Source organism: Temnothorax nylanderi, unplaced genomic scaffold (assembly GCF_030848795.1).
Source record: "Temnothorax nylanderi isolate EJ_2023f unplaced genomic scaffold, tnyl_v1.0 TNYL_tig0308_pilon, whole genome shotgun sequence".
NCBI lineage: Eukaryota > Metazoa > Arthropoda > Insecta > Hymenoptera > Formicidae > Temnothorax > Temnothorax nylanderi.
Window position 1 is genome coordinate 166,239 of NW_027249370.1, and position 13,427 is coordinate 179,665.

Here is a 13,427-nt window from a genome sequence, read left to right on the forward strand (position 1 = left end):
CTTTCGGAAGGGGGGTATTCTAGGCGGGAAACAAGTGCGAGGTTATGTTAGTAATAACAAGAACGAACTAGTAACGGAAGAAATCAAGAATTAAATAGACAGAAATGCAATTAGGGTAAAAAACTGTGAAAAAATAGACCTAAAGATGAAAATGCTCAAAAAAGAAGACAAGAAGACGGGAAAAAGTGAGATGGAAAAGAACAAGACGGAAATCAACACCGAAAACCCGGAGATGCACATGGAAACGGATCAAGAAATGTCGAGCAACAAGAACGAGATACAACTAGAAAACGGCAAACTACCAGACGTAAGAGAGAATGATGAGAGGGAAAATAACAGAGACAATAACTTCAGGGAAATAATATATGTCAACATCAAGGGTAAGCTTATTAAAAAAGATCGTAGTCTAAGAAAGGAGGAAATTGATAAGGAAATGTTGAGTAAATATTTCGAACCAGGGTTAAAAGGATATAAAATAGTATGTTGTAAACTAACTAGAGAAAATATGTGTACAAAAAAGGACTAAATAAAGTAAAAATTCAAAGCTTGTTGCACAACATAGAGTGCATTCCAGATTACTTAGAGATGGATAAATTTAATCTAGCCAGGCTTAAATTTAAAAGGGACGAAGATGCGAATAGGTGTATAGAAAGGCTAAACAAGAGACACAAAGATAAAATAGAAGTATATATAGATAATAGGTCGAGGTTTTGTAAAGGGGTAATCGCAGATTGGCCTTATAGCATAGAAGAACTCTGGGAAAACTTAGTTAAAAAAGAAAATATTTTACAATTAGAAGTCATGAAAAAAAGGGTATATAATAGAGAGGAGAAAAAATTAGAGACAAAAGAAACAAATAATATAATAGTCACAATAAAGGGAAACAAATTGCCGGAAAGATTTGCGATTTTCGAGGGCTTTGCTAGCTTAAAAATAAGACCCTATGTAGAACTTGTTAGCCAATGTTTCAGATGCTTTAAATATGGTCATTTCAAGAGTAAATGCAAATCCAATGACTTATGTGGAAGATGTGGCAGCACGGCCCATGGTCCGTGCGGCTTTGAATATAAATGCGTAAATTGTGGTGGTCGACACAGAGCAACGGATAGAAAATGCCCTATATACATCAAGAATAAAGAAATAAAAATAGTAATGGCATACCAAAATGCGACCTACACAGAAGCAATGAAAATTATAAATGGAGAAAACACAGAGGAAAAAGAATACGATAGGTACGACAGAAAGGCATGGCCGACAATAGACGAGAAAGCAAGAAATAAGAATACAATAAATAGAGAAAATAATGAAGAAACAGGTTACAGAAGAGACAATTATGAGAACAATGAAAGAAGGACATATGCTAAAGCGACAACAAGTACAGGATTAATTAAACCAACTAAGAAGGATGAATATTATAGTAGAACAACAAACAAAATTAAAGAGAACGAGTACGATAGAAAAATGACAACAAAAGCAAAAGTAACAAAAGTAAGTAGATTACCAATCTGGAAAGAAAAAACGAGAGAAGATACTACAAAGAAAAACAGTGAGGAGGAAAAAAAAGGGGAAGCAAAGGAAAAAAGAAAAGAAAATAAACAACACTATCAAAACATAAAAGAGGTACTAGAGGAAGAGGATTGGAGGAGATTCATTAGAGACCAAATTAAAAGAGCAGTACAAGAAGAAGTTGAAAGGACAATAGGATTTAAAAGCACCTCTACGGAAATTGATACGGAGGAAAGCAATGCAGAAGGAGAAAACTTTATTAATTATAACTTACAGAAAAGACAAAGATCTCAATAATAATAATTTATGGACAAGAAAGATAAGCTTGAGATAGTACTATGGAATGCTAGAGGATATATAGGAAAAAGAGATGAAGTAGATGGATATATTAAAAATACAGACATAACAATAATTACAGAATCTAAAGTAAAAGATTATAAAGAAATAAATGTAAAAGGATACAACATAGTTGGAGTAGACAGCAGAGGTAACAGTGGAGGTATTTTAATATTTTGTAAGAAAGATATAAAAATAGAGATAATAGATGAATGGAAAGACTTAGACGAAGATTTTGATATATGTGGAATTAGGATCAAATATGAAAGCACAAAAATGAATATAATCGGGATATACAGAAGACCGAATAAAAGCATAAACCCAAGAGAATGGACAAAAATAACAAACTTCAACAAAAAAGGAATGGATACACTAATAATGGGTGATTTTAATGCACGAAACACATTATGGAATTGTTATATCACTGACCCGAATGGAGAAGGACTACAGGAAAAATTTTTCAATGCAGGATATTTATGTGTGAACACGGATACAATGTCAAGACTAAATGAAATAAATCAGAACCCTTCAAACTTAGATTTAATATTTGCAGAAGCAAATGTTATCGATAAAATAGAGTATACACAAGCAAAAGATACTTGGGGATCAGACCATTTCCCAATAAAAATAAGTATAGAAAAGGATGAAATTACATATATAAAGAAGACGAACAGAATAGCGAATAAAAAAACGTGTTGGAAAGAGTATAAGAACATACTGGAAAAAAAGACAAAGCAAATTAGGGAAGAAATATTAGAAAAAGACCTACAAACTAAATATAGTATAATGATGACATACATTATAAAAGCGGTAAAAGAAGCTTCAGGTAAAAAGGAGGAAGAAAACAAGACACCTAGAAGAAAGAAAAGGGGAAATCTAAGTATTAATAAAAGAAATATAAAGAAAAAAAGAAGAAAACAACATGCTATATGGTGGGATAGAGAATGCATAGAAGCAAAGAAGGATAGGAGGAAAAAAATGGAAAAATACCGAAAAAAAGGAAACATCCATACATACGTGGAATATAAAAAAAGTAGAGCTGTAATGAGAAAAACGATAAAACAAAAAAAGAGAGAGAGCTTTAGAAAATTTTGTAATGGACTAACAAAATATAGCAATATGTCTTATGTATGGAAAATGATGAAGATTTTTAAAAAAGGAAGAAACAAAATAGAATGGAACAAATGGAAATTTGGTGAAAGAGAGGATTTAATTCTTCAGGATATAGAAAAGTTGGCTGCTCCAAACGTGACATTAAAAATAAAAATACCTGATAAAGAAGAAGATAATGTACTAGACAAGGATTTCTCAGGGGAAGAACTGATGAGAGCAATTAAAATGATAAAAAAGGATTCTTTTCCAGGAAAAAACGGTATAGACTACAAAATGATAAAAAAAACTACCAAAAGAAATTTTAAAGATTTTGTTGGAAATATTCAATGAAATATGGAAAGGAAAAGGATTCCCGGAAGAATGGAGAAAATACCAAGTATTCTTTATCGATAAGATAAATAAGAATAAAGTAAGACCAATTTCGCTATCTTCATGTATGGGCAAACTGATGGAAAGACTAGTAAATGAAAGATTGATATGGTGGATGGAAAAGGAAAAAAAATTTAATGCGCTACAAAACGGATTTAGAAGAGGAAAATCTTGTATAGAAAATTTAACGAAAATTACAGCAGATGCAAAAACGGCAATATTAAAAGGAGAATACTGTTTGGCGGCCTTCTTAGACGTATCTTCAGCATATGACAATGTACAATTCCATATATTGAAAAATAAAATGATAGGAATGGATTGTCCGAAAAGAATAATAAACTTTATAGATATATGGCTAAGCGATAGAGAAGTGGAATTTGTAATCGATGAAGAAAGAACAGTAACTAGAATAGTGAAAAAAGGATTACCTCAAGGTTCGGTTTTAAGTCCGGCGCTTTATAAAGTAAATACGTATGAAATAGATAAAGGATTAGATATAGATGTAATAGATATGGAATTTGCTGATGACATAGGAATGTATGTAATAGGAAAGAATAAAAAAGAAAATAGAAGAAAACTAGAAAAGGCAGTTAAAACGATGGCAGAAAATCTTGGGGCAATAGGATTGGAACTGAAACCTCAAAAAACCAATTTAATAGAATTTAATAGACACGGGATTATAGATGATGAAATGTTTATAGAACTTCAGGGAACAAAAATTAAATATAAAAAAGAAGCTAGATTTTTAGGTATTAGGATAGATAACCAACTAAAGTTTGAAAATCACATTGCAGAAATTAGGGCGAAAATAGAAAAAGCAAACTATATTCTTAAATAGGGGAGACCGGGGCCTAACCGTCAGTTTTTTTTCGGTGCCGATTTTTAACAAGAAAATAAATAATTTTAGTTAAATGTGGTATACCACTGTAAAGAATGAACCTTTAGCTACAAAATTTATATAGGAAATTTTTATCTACGTCGCTTTGTTTAACCGGTATAGAGCAAAAACGACAACGGTGGAAAAATTGAAATCTCAAAAATGCCGGGGTTTAACCGTCACACTGCATTTTCAATACATATACATACATCTAATCCTGAAAAATGATAGGATACATCTTAATAACTGTTTTTTAAGAGAAAAATATAAAAATTTATTTAAAATTTTTATGCGAAACGTTATTAAAAAATAGTTACAAGGGTTCCTCTTTCCGCAGAAGTTACTCGCCCGACTTGTTTCACTCCTCGACGTCCGATGACTCTATTCGGTGTCTGAACGGTTGTAATTCCCGTCTCATCCATATTCCATATGCAGTGAGCCTGGAAATGCCCGGAAATGCCTTGGAAATGCACTCGGACTGCTTACTGACGGATTAACCCCAAACACAAGTTTCAGGTTTGATCGCCCACGAAATATTAGACATCAACGATAATAAAAAAACTACACTGGATTCGTGTTCAGCATGCATTACTTTTTATAATCACGTACCTCGAGATTTGGAGAGCAAATATTATTGCAGATATTACAAAATTTCCACGCGCAGAAAATGTAACTTTCACCTTCCGAAAACACGTTTGCCCTCGTAAAAATCATAACACGGCAGGTAACCTGCCGAAACTCCGTTGGTCACATGGGTACCATAAGCAGCGTTTACAATGTTAATAGCGAGTTCGCACAATATACAGATTCCGAGATATTTGATTTGACGGTTCAACCCCGGCGACGGTTAGGCCCCGGTCTCCCCTACTTGAATAACATAACGAGAGGGTCTGATTGCAACACAGCTTTGAATTTGTACAAGAGTTTAGTCCGTTCAGTAGCAGATTATGGCTGCTTCATATATGCACCTAATTTAGAAAGATTAAAAATAAAACTAGAAAGAGGACAATTTTTAGGATTGAGGACAGCCCTTGGCTATAGAAATAGTACTCCGACAAATGTAATAATCGCGGAATCTAAAGTAGAATTGTTAAGCGAAAGAGCCCTGATGTTGGCAAAAAATTTTTGTCTGAAGGTTAAAAAATATGGAAGCGAAGAAATTAAAAACAGTCTAGAGAACTTATCTAGAGCAGAAACGAAAGAAAGATTGAGATTTCCTCAAAAGAAAAAAAGCACGCTAACAACGGCTTGGGAAGCAATTAGTAAATACAGAAATGAAATAGGAGAAGAAAAAGAATCCTACGAACTATGGGAAACAGACTACGACATACTAACGGAAGAAATTGAAACGGATCTAGAAGTAGGAGAACTTTACAAGAATAAAACGGAAATAAAAGAAAAAAGAAAAATCGAAGAGATGAAATATAAAAAAGAAGATTATGAGCTACTAGATGATTTCAAGGACAAGTATAACCAGAGGAACATTAAATTAATATACACGGACGGATCAAGAATTGAGGGAAATCCAAGTGTTGGAGCAGGAATAGTGATGGAGGAAGAAGAAGAAGCATACTGTGCAAGTTTACCAAAAAATTCATCAATATTTACGGCAGAGGCATTCGCAATAGATGCAGCCCTAAGGAAAATAGAAGACAATTTGGAAAAAGAAAATAAAAAAGAAGATGAAACGATTATAATATTATCAGACAACCAAGGGGAAATAAAAGCAATCAGAAACAATAGATTAGACGTGTACAAAAATAAATATATACTAGATATTAGAAGGAGACATCACAAAATAAAAACAAGATTTAATAAGAGAATAATTTATGCATGGATACCGTCACACAAAGGATTTACAGGAAACGAAATGGCGGATAAAATAGCTAAAATGGGAACAGAAGAAAATAATAATGAGAAAATTGAAGTGCCTATACAAGACTATATGATGATATTCAAGGAGGAAGCAAAAGGAAGAACGCAAGAGAAAATAAAAAGTGAAGCAAGATATAAAGGAAGAGACTACTTTGGAAGATACTATGATGAAAAAAAAAGGAAACAATGGTTTAATAAAATAAGAGCGGAAAGATACTTCTATACATGGATAAACAGAATAAAACAACCTGTGTTCGAAACGCGGATCTAGCTCGCGGCTGGGCTGGGTTCGAAGGAGGTGCGGAGGAACGGACGCGCGGTGAGGTTCGGCAAAATGAAGTGTATCGTGGTTAACAATAACGTGGCAGAGTTTATTCTATGATGCACGATCGCGAGGTTTACAATGGATTGAGAACACAGTGTAACAGTCGCGGTACGTACAATGGTGCGGCGAGCGCAGGACGCAGAGCCGGGGCGCACGCGGTGCGCGCGGGAATGCACGCGGATGGCGATCGAGTCGGGCGATCGGGGTGTGACGGGTGGCGCGAAATAAGGCGCGGGGCGCGCGGGCGCGGATACGGCGGCAAGATCGCTGCAATTCGGCGCGTTAGGTGGTAGGAGTACCCGGTGAGAAGCGCTCGGTGGAGGCAGAGACGCGTTCTGCCCCCGTTCGGGTAACTCCGTGTGCAGGGAAGCCGGTCGGGTATCGAGAAGCGCTCGGTGAAGATAGAGTAGGCCGAAGGCTCTCTACCTTCGTCCTGACTAGCGGGGCGTGATGTAGGGACGCCGGTCGTCTAACGAGAATCACTCGGCGAAGACAGAGAGGGCCGGAGGCGCTCTACCTTCGTTCGGACCTGCGGGCGCGCGGTGGAAGAAAGCCGGTCGTCGATCGAGAATCACTCGGCGAAGACAGAGAATGCCGGAGGCGCTCTACCCTCGTTCTGACTTGCGGGCGCGGTGTGGAAGAAAGCTTGTCGTCTTTCGAGAATCGCTCGGCGAAGACAGAGAATGCCGGAGGCGCTCTACCCTCGTTCTGACTTGCTAGAGAGATGCGGGAATTCAGGATCGGTGCGGTCGGTCGGAGCGTTGATCGGAAAATCGCATTTAGCGTTAAAAACGCTCGTCTTTTATACCCGGCGCGGCGGCGTTCCGCAGTGGCGGGGGTAGCGACGGCGACCGCGAGCGCCGGGATGGCGCGGCGGAACGGTCGGAAAATACGGCGTCCCGACGCCGCGATCGCGTTCGGCGGTCTTCGGCCGCGGTCGGCCCCATTCGGCGCGTCGAGGCGGTTGCCGCGGCAAGCCCGTTCGCGGGCTTCCTATCGTTATATGCTAGCGTTTAAAATAAGGTGGGCACACCGTGCCCGTTCCTCGCCCGGCGGATGGTCGGCCGGGCGGCCTCGGCAGGGTGTTACGCCGGAACGATGCAGTTTTCGGGGGTGCATCGTTACATCACCCCCCTCGTTGGAAAAGCGCGAATTCGGCGCTCTACGGCTTCGGCATTATTACGCGGATGCTGCGGACGGAGCCGGTCGCATTAAACCGTATGTGCCAGCGTTTTCCCCTGGATCGCATCTTGTGCTGGCGCGATACGTGTGCGTGGAAGTGGGGTACCCAGATGGTATGTCCGGGTTCCACTTCCACCGGGATCGGAGGTGGTGGCTTGGGCCCTTCTGCCCGCAAGGGCTGGACGTTGGCCGGAGCTGGTTGCGGCGGAGGCGGTGCGGGAATCCGTGCCGTGGCTGGTTTCGGTAGCGGTGCCGGTGGAACGCTCGGCGAGATCGTTGGCCGCCCCGGCAAGATGGTAAGCCGGATGTTGGTTTGCTCGACGCTGGTAATTTTGGGCGTCGCGGCCCGTGGCTTCTTCCGGATCAGTGGTGGTGGCGGGGTGGTGAGCCACTCCAGCTTCCGTCGTTGCTGCTCGTCCGAGCGTTGTACCGCGCAGCCGACCGTCGGCACGTTTTTGCGTGACGGCGGTGCGGTTGCGGGCTTGGCGACGGCGGCGATGGCGGCGGCGGCGGCGGCAGTGCCCGGGGCGAAGAGTTTCGTCCAGGTGGTGCCGAATCCTGGGCAGGCCGGGTCGTATTCCACCGGCTCTGCCAGGATCTTGTCTATCTCGGCGAGAATATCGCTCTCGATGCTCGACTTGCTCGGATCGGTCTCCATGGCTCGTCTGTGGGCTCTCTTTTTCGGTATCGGTATTCATTGCCGGTAATTGTTGCCTATTTCGGGAGTGGGGCAATGTTTCTTATGTTTCGGTGTCGTCGTCGTCCTCCGGGTTTGTTTCGTTATTGTTGTTATCGTCGTCCTCGGTATCGCTATTCTCCTGGTGGTCGATGTCGCTGTTTTCTTCGTTGTCTGCGGGCGGGGGGGCGGCGGGCGCGGGTTTTAAATCCTGCACGTGTATGTGGCGGCTCCACTTGCCGCTTCGGTCGCGTAGATCGACGATTACCGGCGATATTATCCGGCGCACCTCGAGGGGCCCGCGGAACTTTGGCGCGAGCTTCGCGTTAAACGCGGCGGCTTTGTTGGAGAGTGGGTATTCGCGTTTCCACACCCACTCCCCGACTTTCGGTGCCCATTGACGGCGTCGCAGGTTGTAATACTTTTCCTGCCGCTGGAAAGCGCGCGCCAAATGTATTCGTACAAGCTCGTAGGCTTCCTCGAGGTGACGTCGCGTCTCGTCTGGCGGGGCGGCTGCGGTGTTCGGGGCGGCCTCCCGATTGAGTGGGGAGGTCGGTTCGCGGCCGAAGACGAGGTATGCGGGGGTATAGCCCGTGGCTTCGTGATGGGCCGTATTATAGGCGAATTGCAATTCGGGGATGCGCTCATCCCAATTACGGTGATTTCGGTCGACATACTGCGATATCATCGTTTTTACAACCCGGTTTGTTCTCTCAACCGGATTGCAATGCGGCGCGTGGACCGGCGTGTATACATGTCGAACGTTATGGGCGGCGAGCATTTTTTCGAGTTTTCCGGACCGGAGTTGCGTGCCGTTATCCGACAATATCGTGTCGGGGCAACCGTGGCGGAATAAAATCGCTTCGGCGATGTGCGTGGTTACGGCAGAAGCGGTGGCGCGGCGCAGGGGCCGCATCTCTAGCCATTTAGAGAAGCGGTCCTGCATCGTCAGGAGCCACGTGTGGCCCTGTTTCGATCGGGGCAGCGGTCCGATTAAGTCGAGCGTGACTTGTTGCCATGGGCGAGTGACGGCGGTGGCGTGCAGCGTTCCCGCCGGTCGGGTTTGCGCGACTTTGTGTCCTAGGCACCGGGGGCAATTTCGGACGTAGTTCGCGATTTCCCGGAACATGCCGGGCCAGTAGTATATTCGGGCGATGCGCGCTATTGTCTTTGCGATCCCGAGATGTCCGGCGGTGGGAGCGTCGTGGTTCTGGCGGAGGATTTCGGGGCGCTGTTCTTTGGCCACGCATGCCTTCCACTGATTTTCGGGCGGGGTTTCGTTAAAGTTTAGGTCATGCAGTACGTGTCGGTATAGTTTCCCGTCTCGGATGTCGTAATCAGGGTGGTCCCGGGGGTTTTCTTGCGCGGCCCGTAGCATGCGGCGGTACCACGAACAGCGGGGCGGTGTCGTGACGGCGGCGGTGGTGGGTTGCCGAGACAAGGCGTCCGCGACCCGGTTGAGGGCTCCTTTTCGGTATTTAATCTCCAGGTCGTGCTGTTGGAGCTCGAATGCCCATCGGCCCAGCCTGCCGGTCGGGGTGTCTAATTTTTGTAGCCACCGCAGGGACTGGTGATCGGTGAGGACGGTAAAGGGGTAGCCCTCGAGGTATTCGCGCATCCGGCGAATCCCCCAGATTACCGCTAGGCATTCGAGCTCGGTTGCGCTATAGTTCCGTTCGGCCGGGTTTAACGTGCGACTCGCGTACGCGATTACTCTTTCTCCCTCTGGGAAATTCTGCGTGAGCACGGCCCCGAGGCCGGTTGTGCTGGCGTCGGTTTGCAGGACAAATCGCCGTGAAAAATCGGGGCAGGCGAGGACCGGCGCGGATGTCAGCGTGTCTTTTAGCTTCTCGAACGCGGTATCTTCCTCTTCCCCCCAGTTCCAGCGAGCGTGTTTTCTCGTGAGCGCGGTGAGCGGCGCGGCGACTGTCGCGAAGTCTTGGATGAAGCGCCTGTACCACGACGCTACTCCCAGGAATTGCCGTACTTGCTTAACTGTCTGCGGCCGAGGCCACTGGGCGACTGCCCGGACCTTCTCTGGGTCGGTACGGATCCCTTCGCGGTCGACGATGTGCCCGAGATATTGTAGGCTGTCCACGCAGAATTTGCATTTGGCCGGGTTGAGCCGTAAGTTCGCGGCGCGGAGGCGGCGGAAAACTTCGCGCAGTATGCGGAGGTGTTCCTCGAACGTCTTCGTGATTACAATGATATCGTCGAGATACACGAACACGTGTGGCTCGAGTTCCGGCCCGAGCACGGTATCCAGTAGCCGTTGGAACGTCGCGGGGGCGGAATGTAAACCGAAGGGCATGACTTTGAAGTGGAAGAGCCCCTTCCCGGGTACGGTGAATGCGGTGATCGGTCGGCTTGCCGGGGTGAGGGGGACCTGCCAGTACCCGCTCTTAAGGTCGAGCGTGGTCAGATATTTCGCTCCTCGTAATTTGTCGAGCGTCGCGGTGATTTGGGGGAGGGGGTAGGCGTCGGTCTCGGTTGCGTCGTTAACCCGGCGAAAATCGATGCAAAATCGGTGGCTCCCGTCCTTTTTTCGTACTACGACGACCGGGGAACTCCATGCGCTTTTCGAGCGCTCGATCACCCCCTCCCGTTCCATTTTTTCGACTTCGGTGTTAATGATGGCCTGCATGGCCGGGTTGCGCGGTCGGTACCGCTGCTTAATCGGTTCGATGTTCGTTTTGACGCGGATATGGTGGGCCGTTTTGTCGGTCGGCCCGGTTATCTGGTCGAAGAGGGGAAGTTCTTCTGCGAGGAACGCTCGGAGCCTCTCCTCCTCGGTCGGGGTTCGCGGGGCGATGCCCTCGGTCATCGCGGTGGCGGGTGTCTGGCTGCGGTGACTCGCGTTGTCCGGCGCGGGAATGGCGTGGCCGAGTTTGGCCCAAAAATCTACCCCGAGTAACATCGCGTTTTTCAGGTTCGGCATAATTGTGAACGAGTGCCAGACGGTCTTGCCGGCGGTCTGAATCGGCAATCGGACGCGGCCGGGCAGCGTTATTACGTGCCCGTTGGCCAACTGGACTTGCCCTTCGTCCGGCGTTACGGGGAAACCGAGGGTTTGCGCGAGCCGGGCGGTGTGCTCGTTGACGAACGATATGTCTGAGCCAGTGTCTAGTAGGGCCTCTAACGGGCGGTCGCGGATGCGCGTTTTTAGGTGCGGCCGGGGCGTGAATCTTACGGGGAGGACCGGGGGGCGGCCGGCGTTTCCGCGGTCCCGGTTTCGTTTCCCGGCGGCGGGTGACAGTCTTTTGTCAGTACGCCGTCCTTGCCGCATTGTGAGCAAAACTTCCGGGCGGGGCGTCGGCAGTCGAAGCGCGTGTGGCCGCGTTGCTTGCAACGCCAGCAGCACTCGCTTCGACTGTACACGGCGGCGGTGACCGGGGGGTCGGTGGCGGTGCTTTTCGCGACGGTGCGTTTTTTGCGATTCTGCTGCAATCGTTCGAACTCGCCTGCTCGTTGCTGCAGTTCCCGGGGGCTGCGGACGTCGCTCCGCCAGATACGGTTTTGATAATCGGGGTGCATGTTCTCGTAGAGCTGCTCGACCTGCTCTTCGGTCGAGTAGCCCCCTGCCCTACGCATGAGGGTCAGCATTTGTGTCGCGTATTTCACATATGGCTCCCCGTCTTTCTGTACGCGGTCGCGGATTTCATTTACTAGTTGCAGTCGGTATCGTCGCGGCAGGAATGTCTCTCTAAAATCGGCGATGAAATCCCCCCAGGTCAACCATCCGTCGCGGTTGTTACGGTACCACAGGAGGGCGTCCCCTTTTAGGAGTTCGGGCAGCCCGCGGAGCCAGTGGTCATCGTAGAATCCGTACGCGGCGCGGAGCTCGTCGATCCGTTCCAAGAATGCCCATGGGTCCTTCCCGTCGAAGTGGAGGCCCCATTTTCGCATTTGGTTCATTATCTGGGTGGTGGGGGGGGGCGGGGTCCGTCGGGCGGTCGGCTGGAATTATCGTTACGGGGGATGCCGGTACTCCGGTGGGTACGGTCAGCGTTCTTGGAGGGGCGTCGGATGCGTTCGGCGGTATTCCGGTGGGCACGGTCAGAGTTAGCGGGGGAGCGTCGGACGCGTTCGCCTGGAACTGCTCGGGATGGGCGTCGATAAATCGATTCAATCGGCGGCGTAGATCGTCGAGATTGCCCTCGGTGTCGAGTCCGAGTGAGTTTAGTTCGGTTATCAAGTCGGGTTTGCTTAGCCTATAGAAATACTCCTTCATTTTGCCGGTTTCCTGGGTCTGCTCCTTACGGTCAGGTCCCTGTTCGGGCGCCATAAAACAACCTGTGTTCGAAACGCGGATCTAGCTCGCGGCTGGGCTGGGTTCGAAGGAGGTGCGGAGGAACGGACGCGCGGTGAGGTTCGGCAAAATGAAGTGTATCGTGGTTAACAATAACGTGGCAGAGTTTATTCTATGATGCACGGTCGCGAGGTTTACAATGGATTGAGAACACAGTGTAACAGTCGCGGTACGTACAATGGTGCGGCGAGCGCAGGACGCAGAGCCGGGGCGCACGCGGTGCGCGCGGGAATGCACGCGGATGGCGATCGAGTCGGGCGATCGGGGTGTGACGGGTGGCGCGAAGTAAGGCGCGGGGCGCGCGGGCGCGGATACGGCGGCGAGATCGCTGCAATTCGGCGCGTTAGGTGGTAGGAGTACCCGGTGAGAAGCGCTCGGTGGAGGCAGAGACGCGTTCTGCCCCCGTTCGGGTAACTCCGTGTGCAGGGAAGCCGGTCGGGTATCGAGAAGCGCTCGGTGAAGATAGAGTAGGCCGAAGGCTCTCTACCTTCGTCCTGACTAGCGGGGCGTGATGTAGGGACGCCGGTCGTCTAACGAGAATCACTCGGCGAAGACAGAGAGGGCCGGAGGCGCTCTACCTTCGTTCGGACCTGCGGGCGCGCGGTGGAAGAAAGCCGGTCGTCGATCGAGAATCACTCGGCGAAGACAGAGAATGCCGGAGGCGCTCTACCCTCGTTCTGACTTGCGGGCGCGGTGTGGAAGAAAGCTTGTCGTCTTTCGAGAATCGCTCGGCGAAGACAGAGAATGCCGGAGGCGCTCTACCCTCGTTCTGACTTGCTAGAGAGATGCGGGAATTCAGGATCGGTGCGGTCGGTCGGAGCGTTGATCGGAAAATCGCATTTAGCGTTAAAAACGCTCG